This window comes from Lissotriton vulgaris, chromosome 3_2 (assembly GCF_964263255.1).
Source record: "Lissotriton vulgaris chromosome 3_2, aLisVul1.2, whole genome shotgun sequence".
NCBI classification, from domain to species: domain Eukaryota; kingdom Metazoa; phylum Chordata; class Amphibia; order Caudata; family Salamandridae; genus Lissotriton; species Lissotriton vulgaris.
The window spans coordinates 138,350,437-138,365,706 of record NC_141690.1 but is presented as its reverse complement, the minus strand read 5'-3'; positions in this window follow the sequence as shown (position 1 = coordinate 138,365,706).

Genomic DNA, 15,270 nt, shown 5'->3' with positions numbered 1-15,270 from the left:
GACGGCTGTTTGACTGCTGAGAGAGGCCTGGGAGCAACCACGATTGAAGTATAGCTCTAGATGATTTATATACTTGTGGTGATGGCGATAGGGGCGATATTGATGCAAACTTGCAACAACAGACTTTCTTCTTTCACTGGCAACCTCGGCCCTAGCGCTGTATGCACTGTTAGTCCCAGAGGGGGCTTATTTGAGTTTTTTCGGATTGATTGCGGGGGGAAATCTTATCATGCTAGGCTGTGTTTGGGTTGGTCTGCTGTGGGAGGGTAGGGGTATTGACTTAGGCCAGGTTGGGGTTGGTCTATTGCGAATGGGGGGATGGAGAAATGAGAGGGGTTAAAATGTACTGTCCTATAGTAGACACACTGAATTCTGCGCAACCAAATACATGCAGCCCACAACACTGCATAACACACATTAGGGGCACACGCGACATACAGAGTTATCACATGACCAATCTAGACTCCAAGAGAACTCATGCAGCGAATCCAGTGCGATGGCAGTTGACATAGACAATACGCGCGCTAACAGACTTAGGGCGCTCTTGTGGAATGTGCATGGTCTGAACGACCACAGGAAAGTGCGGAACGTGCTAAGTTACTTGCAGCGACACAGCATAGATCTGGCCTTGATTCAGGACTCACCTCCCTATGGATAGTAAGATGCTACACTGTAGGAGACTAGACGGCAATGTGGCGGCTGCAGGCTTTACTACACACGCCAGAGGCGTCTTGACATGGGTAAACCCCAAATCCAAACGGACACAACAAACCCTAGAGGCAGACTCGGAGGGCTGCTATGTCATCTCTAGATGCACTGGATTGGGCAAATTCTTAGTACCTTCAATAATCACAGATGGGAATGGACACTTGTATCTACCATAACCATTGGTTATTTATTGACAACCCTCATAGACGCTGAGATGTTAAACGTGCGGTTTATCTTTTGTCCGCCCCTTCTCTAGCGTCATGGCATATTCATCGGGTTGACAAATGACGTGCTATATGCCAGCCTCACCCGAGGCAACCTCTGGGAAGAGTAGAAGTGTCCAGAGATAATGAGAGTTGGAGTGCAGTGCCACCAAACAAAAATTCTAAAAAACAGTGTTGCACCAAAAACAAAAAACAATATTTATTATAGAGAAGATGCACACTGCAAATTTAAAAAGAGGTGAAATAGGGGTATATTGGGTAATCGAGTTACAGGATTACCATATAACTCTATCAATAGGTCGACATGTTTCAGCTCTATTTGGCCCGGTGGGTCTGTAGAGCTTTCGTCAGGACAAAACAAACAAACACAATTGAATACTCACACTATTAGTGTAGTGTTCAAATAGAGGTATGAAAATTTCACACTCAGATTCCTGTATAAAGGAAACAAAATAGGTTATGACATTTTTAGAACAACCTTAAACAATATTTCATGGCATATAGCCTGCAGTAAGACGGTCTCTTAGTATTGACCAAAACACAAATGAGATAGCAATAAGTCAATCTCTATTTTTACTGTTGTAAGCACCGCACTGTAGGTACTACAACACATAAGAGGCAGGGAAAATAGAGAACAATAGAGCGGGTAATTCCACTAGGACTAAAGATGACGTCTGATTGAATATCATAAGTAACGTGTTACACCTGCAGCTGAGTAGAGAAAGGGGAAAAAACGCAAGTTGCATGTAATTGCGTGGTTAGAAGGAGTCAGAATGGTAGTCTTCCATTACTACCGCGCTGACATTAAGGTAATACTACTCTGAGAGCATGGAAACGCTGTATAAGTACGGGAGCGTTAATTTAAGTATCAACGTATGGGTTCGCGTGCACAGAACTTAAAGCACGATATTGGCACTCAAAAAGGACAAAACAACAATGTTACAAACTATGAGAGTTTAATTTATGTAACAGCAAGTTGCATGTAAATGCAAGATTAGAAAGAGTCAGAATGAAAGTTTGCCATTACAACCACGCACTCACGAAGGTATTACTACTGAGAGAGCATGAAAGCGCTGTTTAAATACCGGAGCGTTAATGTAAGTCCCAGCGTGTGGATTTGCGTGCACAGAACTGGCAGCACGATTTAAGCATTCAAAGAGCAAGATAGCGTTGTTACAGGAGAGAGCGGATAGTTTATGGAACAACGTGCATAGAAAATTGAGCACGGGTAGAATATTAGGCGCGTGAGATGTTAAGCGCTGCAACATTTCAAAGGTTGATATACAAAAAGCTATGGAACGGCGTGATGCCCAACGCGCATATATGTAACTTACCTTAATTTACAGGAAATCTCTCTGCATCAGACGGGCCCAAGAGTCGCCACACACAAGGCGTTTGCTAAAAATAGAGCAAATACGTCGCTGAAACATTACAAGATTAAGACACCACCACTTACTATGTTGGAGGGAGCTTCCTAACGCCATTCTTACCCTCGTGTTACTAGCAATTCTAGCTTGTGCTGACTCTGCCCCTGGAAAGTGGGAGGGCATTTCCTTGTTCGTTTTTTAAGGGATTGAAAGCAACGAAGGACTAATGTGTTCACTGGATATTAAAGGGGCAGTGAAACTTTTGACTACCCTATAATTGTGAAGGGTATCAGAAACTTGGGTTACTCAGCAGTTAAACAGACCGAGAGAAGGACACACTGTGACATTTGTAAAGTGAAAAGTGTCTGTCTCGAAAAGCCTGACGCTGTACATAGTGTCTGTCTCGAAAAGCCTGACGCTGTACATAGTGGACAAGATGTCAGTTTATCTTAAAAGACATGACGCTATGCACTAAGCCCTGGGGCAACTCTTCAGGTGATTATGGACAAGTGGTAGCTAGAAAAACAATTATCTTAAAGCAGATTTTAGTGTAACTATGATGCTGTGAACCTAGTATCATGAGTGGGGAATTATTCTTTTGATAAAAACATATGAAATCAATAGAACTGGTGCCAAGGAATGTTATCGTTCATCCCCGGATGTATGACGTTACTCCGCATACTTTTACTCCGCATACCGTTACAACGCGACTTTTACAACGCATACCATTACAACGCATAGCGCTTTGAGGTGCTGGATAGTGGTAAGTATAATTTCCTATTCTAACTCCAGTCCCCGTGGACCCTAGGGAAGGTGTTGGATAGTAAATTATACTTATTCCCTATCCTAGAGCGCCCCCCAGCGCAATGCGTTGTAATGGTATGCGGAGTAAAAGTCGCGTTGTAATGGTAGTGCGGAGTAAAAGATGCGTTGTAACGGGTGTATACCTTCATCCCCAGTATATGGGTTCTCAATCGATTGACCCATCGTTGTTCCCTTTCAAACCGTGTACGTTCAGCATCATTGTTCTTGTCCTGAAGCATTTCCAAGATTGTCCATCTGAGGTCGTCACACGAATGTCCAGCTTCCACAAAGTGTGTGCAGAGTTTGGTGGTACTTTTTTTGAGTTGTATATTGCTCCTGTGTTCTCCTATACGGATCTTAACTTTACGGCAGGTCATCCCTACGTATTGTTGTTGACAAGGACATGTTATAAGGTACACCACATGGGTGGAGTTACAATTAGTATGTTGTCCTTGTGTCCATGTCAAACTTTCAGTGAGTTGTAGGGTCTTGGTGGGATTTGTAAATTTGCACACTCCACAGGTACCACACGGAAAATGGCCAGTTACTGGGGTCATATTGATGTTTCTTATCGTGGTCGTGGTTGGTCTTCTTCTTGGGCGAGTGTGGACTAACGCATCTCTAAGGTTTTTTGTCCTCCTGTTCGCGAATCTAGGCTTGGGCCAGTCGTAAGTCCCTGAGGTAATTATTTGCCAGTTTTTCCTTATAAGTTTCTGTACTTGATAAGTAGCTGGGCAAAAAGTGGTCACACATGTGACAAGATCTTTTGTTGGTTCCTTTTGGTGACTCTGTAGTAGACATTCCCTGGGTTGGTTTTTTGCTCTTTTTTTACACTTTGCGATTGTCTGTGGAGTGTAATTTCTTGCTCGTAATTTTTTACCCAGAAGTGTGGCCTGGTGTTTATAATCACTTTCTTTACTGCAATTTCGTTTGTGTCGAAGAAATTGACTGTAAGGGAGGTTGTCTCTGAGTGGTTGAGGGTGGAAACTGAAATATGATAATAGGCTGTTCTTAGCTGTGGGCTTTGTATAGGTCTTGGTCTCTAATTTGCCATTCTCAGAAAAGATGGTCAGGTCTAAAAAGTCAATACTCTCCTTGTTGGCATTAGAGGTAAACCTGAGCCACCGGTCTCTGCCATTCAGCCAGTCCATGAATGTAGATAGGCAGTTCTTTGTATCCCAGATGAGCAGGATATCGTTGATGTAACGTTTCCAGTATAATATACTGGAAACGTAGGGATTGTCATTGTTAAGGACAAATTTCTGTTCAAATTGACTCACATACAAACCAGCTACAGAGGGAGCGAATGCACTACCCATGGAAGTACCATGGCACTGTAAAAAAAGTTGGCCATTGCATTCAAAATAATTTTCTTTCAATGCTAGCCGACAGCACTCAAGAACAAAATGGCGAGGGGTTTGATAAGGCCATTCAGCAAGGAATAGTAGGTCTTCTAGCATTTGCATGGTGTCATTTTGTGGCAGACTTGTATAAAGCGATTCTACATCTAATCCAACTAGGATCATGGTGTTCGGGTCAAAAGTTTTATCTGCTATCTGGATCAAAAGGTCACGAGTGTCCTTTAGGTAGGTCGGAGTTTTTTGTACTAACGGTTTGAGGTACTCATCAGCAAACTTAGAGAGAGGTTCTAGAAGTGAACCTATACCCGAAACAATCGGGCGTCTCGGTGGTGGGGACTTATTTTTGTGGGTTTTGTGTAGTGAATAGAAAAAAGGGACTTTAGGTGTTCTAGGTGTCAAAAATTCCGCTTCTTTTTTGGAGATCCATCCATTAACTTCTGCCTCATGAGTCATTATTGCAATGGTGTTAGTCAATCTATCAGTAGGGTCTGAATCAAGTTTTTTATAGAAATTCACATCTGATAATAATGTGAGGCATTGTTGATCATATCCTTCTTTGGTGAGGATGACAACGCCACCGCCCTTGTCTGCGGGCTTAATGACTATGTTGTCATTATCTCTCAAATCTTCTAGAGCTCGTCTCTCTTTATTGTTGAGGTTTTGAAAGGTTGTCTTCTTGTCCAAGTTGTCAATTCCTTTGAGGATAGCCTTTTCAAAGGTTAGTATCTCAATGGGTACAGCATTAGTAGGGGGTAAGAATTTTGATTTTCTTCTGAGCGTTGTGTCACCATCGTTTCTTTGGATAGGAGACCCATCAAAAAAGGCTTTAAGTTTTAGTGTTCTGCAAAATTCAGACAGTTCGCACTTTAATTTGAATGGATCTACTGGTGGAGTAGGGACAAACCTTAGTAGTCATCAACACCTATGGTCCTAACTTCGATTCCCCCGAGTTTTACAAAGAGTTGGCGAGTAAATTCTGATGTTATAACCCTGACGACCTTTTGTGGGGGGGAGATATGAACCTCACCCTGGACCCCACCCTTGATAGGTCTGCTGGCCCGCACCGCAAGACGGCGGCGGCGGTGGTGGAATTGCAAGGCATTATGATGCGACTAAGCCTGGAGGATGTCAGGCGATCATGCAATCCACAACAGGGAGGCTACGCTCACTACTCTGTGTACCACGATATACACACCAGAATTGACTACTGGTTGATCCCGGATTCCAGATTAGGCTTGATTGCTAGATGTAGTCTGCTTCCCAGAACGCTCTCGGACCACTCGCCTGTGCTCTTGGAGATGGAAGCCCAGGGCTCGGCTATCCCGCCCTTCACCTGGCGATTCCCGCCATACTCGCTACTAGAACCAGTGTTTAGGGGTGAGCTAGCTTCAGCCATAGACCTATTCTTTGACACTAATATAGGCTCAGTGGAGAGCTTTCAGACTGTCTGGGAGACATTTAAAGTATACATTCGAGGGGTGGAGATGTCCAAGCACTCGGGCGTACTGAAGGCTATTCGTACGCGACTAGCAGACCTCGAGAAGCAGCTAGAAGTTCTGGAAAGGAGACAGAGAGAAAGTGCTGACAGTGTAGTGAGCGACAAAATGAAAACGTTACTCTAAGAATACCACGACGAAGCAGACAGAGAAGTCAAACACATGGGAAAATATGCCACAGCTAGAGTTTATGGAGAACGCGACAGGCCTGGTGCACTGTTGGCCAGGATAATTGGGGGCGGGAGAAAACGCCAGCAAATCACAGAGGTAAAATCGGCTGCGGGCGAGGCCCTCACTGACCCAGCAGAAATAGCTAACGAATTTAAAACTTACTATACGGATCTCTACACAGCACGGGGGGGACCTAGTGTAGGACATTGAGGATTACCTTGGACACATAGACCTCCCCACTCTGCCAAACTCGGATAGGGAATTTCTCATGCACCCTATTGAAAAAGACGAAATATCCGAAGCTCTGACGAGCATGAAGTCAGCGCTCCGGGAACGGATGGCCTGACAGCGGGCTTTTATAAAGCCTTTAAAGAACAGCTGATTCCGCATCTGTCGGCTCTCTTTGACAACATCTGTGTAGAGGGCAAAATGCCAGAATCAATGAGAGAGGCGCTTCTAGGGACTATACCGAAACCTGGCAAGCCAAGGGAGGACTGTAGTTCATACCGACCCCTGTCCCTACTGAATGTGGACACAAAGCTGTTCGCTAAGGTCCTGGCCACTCGGCTAGCTCTGCTGGTGCCCCAGTTGGTGTCCCCGGAACAGGCTGGCTTCATTCCAAGCAGGAATCTGATGTACAACATCCTCACTGTATTAGGCACAATACAACATACACAACAAGACAGGAAAGCGCTAGCAGTCTTCCTTGACATGGAGAAAGCCTTCGACTCCGTGGAATGGATTTTCATGAGAAAGGTGCTGCAGCGCATGGGTCTGGGGCAACCTTTCCTACAAATGATAGGAGCTCTGTATCATCGGCCACGCGCTAGAATCAGAATTAACGATTTGGTGACAGACACATTTCCAATCACTAGAGGCACCAGACAGGGCGGTACACTCTCGCCCCTGCTGTATGCGCTGGTGGCCGAGCCCCTGGCTTGCGCCCTCCGGGAATACCATGGTAATGGAGGTATATGTTTCCCAAACTACAAGATAGTGGTCTCGATGTATGCGGACGACACTCTACTATATGTCAGAGACCCAGACAACAACTTGTCGTCGGTACTGAGGGAAGTGGTCCGCTTTGGCGCACTATCAGGTTTGAGAGTTAACTGGTCGAAATCGCTGGCTTTTCCCCTGACACCAATCACACAACCTACGACCATGGAATACCCGCTCATCTCGACCACGGACACGGTTAGGTACCTGGGGGTTCAACTGCATACAGACCCGGAGACCTTATTTAGAGCCAACTATGGCACCGCCTTCAGCAGGCTGGAGGATGATGTGACCGCCTGGTGCAAACTTCCGCTCTCCCTAATAGGGCGGATCGCCATCATGAAAATGGTAGTGCTCCCCAGATTCTTATTCTTATTCACGCCCATCCCGATGGTGCTCCCCAAGACGTTCTTCCAAAGACTACAACAGGAACTGACTAGGCTTGCGTGGGCGGGCAGACAACCCAGGGCGAAATGGTCGCTCCTTACACTACCATACAATATGGGAGGTCTAGGCGCGCCGGACCTAGAACTATACTATAGAGTGGCGCAGGCTGCTCACCTTCACACCTGGGTACACGGGCACAGAGACGTACCACACGTAAAAATGGAGACCCTGTTTGCCTGGCCGCTCTCTCTCCCGCATACGATTTTTAAACCTACTGATCGCCGCACAAGAATCCTAGATTCGCTCGCGGCCACGAACCATGCGTGGAGCAACCTCCTACATAGGCAAAATGGTGCATTGCTGTACTCCCCTAGTATGCCCATTGACTGGACCCGGTGGCTGCCTCCACTACGTGAGAAGGGGGTACTAGACGCTATGCGGAAACTTGGGATCGAGACAACAGGAGATCTATTAGGGGACGGTGTCGTTCAAACTTGGGAACAAGTGAGGGTTGGTCTGGAGGAACTGTCACCGCTACGAGATTCCAATACTTTAGGGTACGCCATGCTCTTTCGGAACTTTTGGGGGGGGATATGGCGGAACCCCCGGAGGTGAAGGAACTCACACATGTCATTAAGGTCACAATCTCACAGAAATTGATAACTCATCTATACACCCTGTCACAATCCCATAGGGAAAACACATACACTAAAGCGAGACTGGCTTGGCAGGTAGATTTGCAAATGGTGCTGGACGATGACGCTTGGACATACTGCTGCACCAACACTAGGAGGATCTCCCTGAACGGATGACACAGGCTGATCCACTTCAAATTCCTCAATCGGATATATTATACACCAGCTAGACTTTACAGGTATGGTCTTAGAACCACAGCGGAGTGTGAGAGGTGTCATTCGCCTAACGCTGGTTTCCTACACCTAGGGAATGCCCGGGGATACACGACTTTTGGGTCAAGATTTTTGCTGAACTCAGCACCATTACTAAGATTGTCATTCTCCCTGACTCTGCGATAGCTCTGATAGGGTACACCAAGAAGTTGCCGAGAACAGTCCGCAGGCTTGCTGTCATGGGGCTCTTAATTGCGCGCAGAGTAGTGGCATGCTGCTGGATGAGGGGACCGAAGCCAACACCTAAAAGATGGGCACACAACATGCTGTATTGCTGCACACAGTCAGAGATTTATAGCGAACTCCTCTCCCCTACCAGCAGACCCAAGAACTTTTGGGGGCTTTACCAAACCTACTTGGCGACTAGCACAGAAAATGACCAGGACGCTGAGCCACAGGAGCCCTAGGTGGAGGGGGTGTAGTGCTTGGGGCACATTGGACGTTGAGTTAAGAGTTAAACCATATTCATTTAACCTACCGCAAACTTCCTTAAGATGGAAAAATGTTAATCATCATTTTTTGAAAAAATAAGAATGCCATCCTGGAAACATTTAACAAACAGACTGAGGTCTTTAAACATGTGGTACATAGCCCTCTGAAAGACTGATTCTGCCGATGCTAACCCAAATGGCATCCTCTTGAACTGGAAAAGTCTGTGAGGGGTTAAAGGCAGTGAAATGTTTAGAATCTGCAGTCAACTCAATTTGGTGATATGCAGAACGGAGATCAAGAGTTGAAAATACAGATGGTCCATCTAACATACATACCATCTCATTAATGTTAGGCAGGGGATGACAATCAGTAATTCAATTTGCATTTAACGCTCTCAGATCTACACATAATCTGGTACTTTTATCCGTTTTTTGCGCCAAAACAATGGGAGAAACCCATTCTGAAGATTCTACCTCTTCAATTATGTCTCCTCGAACCATCTCATCTAGCATTGACTTCAATTCTGTTCTAATGCTAAGAATATTACAGTCTCTCAGACAGATTACACAACTAGAGGAAAAGATAAAAAAGATAGAACTCGAACACATTAACACCTTGGCTGCTTGAGAGATTCCTCTCCTGTGCTGGGCCCTAATAGAAATGGGTGTGGTCATGACGAGCTCAGCTCGTCATGAGCACACGAGCACCGAAGGGGTTAAAGCAAAAAACAACAACACAATACTAAACAACTTTACGCAACAAAAATACGAATACAACAAAATCATAAGCGAGAGAGCAGGGTTGTGGTTCAACAAGTGCAAAGCCCTAAACCTATGCGAATCCAATAGAGCAGGGAAACTTTTAGCCTCATACCTGAAACACAAACTCAACCAGGTAGCAATTTCGTCAATCACAGACTCACACAACAAAACACACACAAGACATAAAGAAATTCTCAAGACTTTCAGACTTCTACTCAGACCTATACCAAAAGGACAAGGCAATGGACAGGGAGGAATGTTTAAGATACCTAGACAGGCTGAGATTACCCAGACTCGAACAAGCAGACACTGCACATCTAGGACAAGCGATCAGCCGCACTGAGATAGAAATGGCAGTGAAAGGCCAAAGAAAAAAACAAGGCCCCCGGCCCGGACGGATATACTGCAGATTTTTATAAAGCGTTCATACCTCAATTAGCCACAACCATGAAAAAGGTCTTTGACCAAACAGCATCCTCAGGTAGAATCCCACCATCCATGACAGAAGCAACAATAACAGTCCTCCCGAATGAAGGGAAAGACCCCCAACTACCAAAAAACTACAGACCCATATCATTGATCAACGTTGACTGCAAAATATATGCCAAAATTCTGGCGGCCAGACTGAACAAGGTACTGCACAAACTAATAAGCAACAGTCAAGTAGAATTCATGAAAAACCATATGGCTAGCGACAACACACGACTATTCTGTCACGTTTTAGAACAAGTCTCAAAGACACAGACCCCAGCAGTGGCCATGGCGCTAGATGCGGAGAAGGCTTTCGATAAAGTATCCTGGGCCTTCCTGGAACAATCCATGCATGCATTTAATCTAGGGAAAGACTACATTAGGATGGCAATGGCCCTATACCAGACACCATCAGCTCGTATCACAGTAAATGGCTCACTCTCAGACCCCTTCAAACTCCAACAAGGAACGAGACAAGGCTGCCCGCTCTCACCGTTACTTTTCCTCCTGACATTAGAGCCCCTAATTCAGGCCATAAAACATAATGGCAACATACAGGGGATAGACTTTAACGGCACAACGGTGAAACTAGCCGTATATGCAGATGATACATTAATATTGACACAACATCCAAAGACGTCAATAAAAGCGCTAATGACTACAATCAAGCAATACTCAGACCTCTCAGGGTACAAACTTTACAGCGAAAAAAGCAGAGTGAAAACCACTGAACGTGTACAGCACTAGAGACATGCTGGGTGATTCAGGTCTGACCTGGCAGACGGGACACGTCAAGTATTTGAGTATCCTCTTTGACTCTGACCGAATAACCACACTATGCCACAACGAGAAAACCATAGTAGGTAAAATAAAGGAAAAACTAGATGCCTGGTCGCCCAAGTTTATGACATGGTGGGGAAGAATAGAAACACTGAATATCTGATTACCCCACTGATAAACTACCTGTCAGGCATGCTACCAATGTTCCTAACAGATGACTTCCACCATAAGATTGACAAAATGTTCACCAATTTCCTGTGGAGAGGAAAAAAGGCGAGAATTAGTATTAAGAAACTAAAACTCTATCTCACCTCCCCCCGGAAGTCTCTTAATGTGCTTTTCGAAGTTCTTACCTCCTTCGGGAAGAACTCGGGTCTTGTTATCAACTGGACCAAGTCCTGCGTCTACGTTCTGGCTGGGGATCTACCCCCGCTGCCCCGTAGATTTCCGATTCAGGTGGCCGAGACTGGTTTTAGGTACCTGGGGATTCATGTCTCGCTGACTTCCACCGTCCGTTACGAGCGTAACCTTCATGCCCCTCTCCAGCGGCTTAAACTTGACGTCTCACGTTGGCGACGTCTGCCCCTTGATTTGGGACGGGCGTGCTCGTATCTCCTTACCCAAACTCACTTTGCCGTGGTATGACGGCGGCATCGCCCTCCCTGACATCAGACGCTACTACTGGGCCTCGCAGCTATGCACAGTTAATCATGTAACTTACGCCCCTGGTCATACTCCTGCCTTTGCGATGGATAAACATCTTCTGCCAGGCGGCAATTTTAGCAGGGCACTGTATTCTAAGAAACCATTTAACGCCCTGACTGGCCCCACAAAAAGTGCTGTGCGAGTGTGGCGAGACGCAAATGCTGCTATGGGGTGGAGTGATAGTTTAACCCGAGTGACACCGTTGTATGATTCTGACCGTCTGGGCAATTTGTGGAGAACGAAAGGATTCGATAAATGGGACATGATTGGTATAAGCAAGGTGGAGGATCTCTGGTCCAGAGGTAGTATTAAGACTTTTGAGGCGCTCAAAATTGAATAGGAGCTTGATGACAAGGAGCACTTTAGGTACATTCAAGTTCGACATGCCTTGACCTCCGTTTTCCCCCCGGGGACGGAGATTCCCCGATCCTCGCCGCCGGAGGACCGTATCCTTGACGGCCATGCGCCGGACAGTACCATATCACTGATTTACAAAAAACTCATCAATAACAGGGCTGATTTGCTTGAGTGCCTCAGGGACTCGTGGATCGCGGACGGCCTGGAACTAGATGACGAGGATTGGCAAACGGCCGTCTCCTCCCCTAAGGAAGTGGCCATACCAGCCCGCCTCCGTTTTGTACAGTTGAAGATCCTCCATTGTGTATATGTAACTGGCACGCGTCTGGTGCGAATGGGTTACTCTCTTGATGGGCTATGTAAGCGCGGCTGCGGTATGAGTGGTACCTTCCTGCATATCATTTGGGAGTGTCCTGAGGGGATCTATGTCGATACAACGCATGTTATTACAACGCATGCTTTTACATCGCATTTTTTACAACGCAAAAACTTTTACAACGCATGTATTTACAACAAATGTTTTTACAACGCAGGTACCTTTACAACGCATACCATTACAACGTAAGTATTGTTAAATATATATTAATCTTATAATCGTAAATTAATTTAAAAAAATATAATTTAATGTAATTTAATTTAAATTTAATTTTAAATTATTTTTACCCTGTACCCCTGTAACCCCAAAACCCAAAACTGACCCTGAACCCCAAAAATACCCCTTTACCCAAAAACTCAAAACTGACCCTGAACCCCAAAAATACCCCTTTACCCAAAAACTAAAAACTGACCCTGAACCCTAAAAATACCCCTTTACCCAAAAACTAAAAACTGACCCTGAACCCCAAAAATACCCCTTTACCCAAAAACTAAAAACTGACCCTGAACCCTAAAAATACCCCTTTACCCAAAAACTAAAAACTGACCCTGAACCCCAAAAATACCCCTTTACCCAAAAACTAAAAACTGACCCTGAACCCCAAAAATACCCCTTTACCCAAAAACTAAAAACTGACCCTGAACCCTAAAAATACCCCTTTACCCAAAAACTAAAAACGGACCCTGAACCCCAAAAATACCCCTTTACCCAAAAACTAAAAACTGACCCTGAACCCCAAAAATACCCCTTTACCCAAAAACTAAAAACTGACCCTGAACCCTAAAAATACCCCTTTACCCAAAAACTGAAAACTGACCCTGAACGCCAAAAATACCCCTTTACCCAAAAACTAAAAACTGACCCTGAACCCCAAAAATACCCCTTTACCCAAAACTAAAAACTGACCCTGAACCCCAAAAATACCCCTTTACCCAAAAACCCAAAACTGACCCTGAACCCTAAAAATACCCCTTTACCCCAAACATATAACATTTAAAATATAATTATATACTTACCAATACTTACGTGGTAATGGTATGCGTTGTAAAGATACCTGCGTTATAAAAACATTTGTTGTAAATACATGCGTTGTAAAAGTTTTTGCGATGTAAAAGTTGCGTTGTAATGGTATCTCGTTGTAAAAGTTGCGTTGTAAGTGATGTTTCCCTCCTGAGGTGGCTGCCTTCTGGTCTAGAGTGCATGCGATTATGGGAAGAGTCACTGGGGTCTCTCTATTGCCTGAGGCCAGACGATGCCTTCTTAATGTCTGGGAACCTACGGACTACAACACAGCCCAGACTTTTTGGGCGACTCTTGGTAACATGGTTGCCAAGAGGGATATTGCACAACTCTGGGGTTCCCACAGACCACCCACAATAGCGGCTTGGAAGGAGAACATGGACTGGTGTATGTTCAGAGAAAAGACGGTCTTTGTGGCCCGGGGCCGACCTAAGAAATGGGGTAGAATTTGGTCCCAATGGAACACTTACCGTGGAAATGTCTGCACTCCCCCACAGGACTACACCATTGATATCTCGCTGTCCGCTTAGTTGGCGTTCCGGACTAATGTTTGTAATAGTATGTATTCATCTATCTCCTCGCCGCCCTTCATCTCGAGACATGTGCTCCATTATAGTGTGCTAGTCGGACTCCACCGCCCTCTCCCTTTGATTCCCTGTAATTGATTATTGCCATGTGTCTGTGTTTTATGTTAGTTCAGTTCATCAAAATTTCAAAACTAAACCTACAATACTTGTCTTGATTCTACGTTATGTACATGATTATATTGCGGGTCGCTTAACCCCCAAACAAGGTACTGGGAAGCCTCATTCTGAGACGTCATACTGTTTAAATGTCATAGCGGCCGGCCCGCTGGGTTGTAGGCTGACAGCTGTGTACTGTGCATAAATATAATAAAGGTTTTAAAAAAAAAAAAGAAACTAAAACTCCCCAAAACAGCGGGAGGGGTGAACCTGGCAGATTTTAGGGTCTTCCAACTTGCCTTCCTAGCTAAGCAAGGCTCTCACTGGGTGGCACAGACTGCGGAATATATGCCGATGTGGTTAAAGGTAGAAAAAGCCATCCTGAATAACTTGAATCTACTAGCCTTACTAACATCAAACACATAGCCTCGCGAGCCTAATACAATTCTGAAAAACACCAAGATAGCGCTCCTAAAACTAGACAAAAAAATGGAAGTTAGCATTAAAGGGTCAAAATCAGAAACTCTATGGGCAAATAACAAGATCAGGAACAAGGGGAAAACTCTCTATTGCAAGTGATGGATAGAAAAGCGCATCTCACACCCACACCAGTTGGAAAGGGACACAACACCAATTACATTCTCAGAGTTGAAAACAATCTACCAACTAGAAGATCTAGACCTAAACAGATTTCTAAAGATAACAGCAGCTCTATCAAAATCGAAACTGGCAAATTCCCATCCCTCAATCTTCCAGTGCGTAGCGAGCCTAAACAAAATGGGACACCAAGTCTTATGAATATACAAAATACTCTGGCCACAAAAGTCCAAGCTGAACACTAACACGAAGGAATACTGGGATAAACTAATACAGCCCCCACTAAACAAACAAGAGTGGGACAGGGTGTGGCCCTCGGCCACCAAAAATAAGATCACCCCAGTCCTGGCACAGACTAAACTATAGCTGCTCCACAAAACATTCTGGACCCCAGATCGACTACACAAACTCGGAATCATCAACATGTTGGAACTGTAACAAAGACAAGGGAGACCTAGAACACCTCATCTTCAAATGCCCAACACTCAGGGTTTTCTGGGACAAGGTATTTGATTTCATAGACCATATTTTTAAATGCAAGACTGTAAGAGACTTTGCCTCGCTCACCACCGCATTTATATGCACAGACCTCCCCTCAGAAGGGGAGAGAGAGCTAATGGACCTTCTCCTTATGGCGGCAATCAAACTGGTGCTAAGAAACTG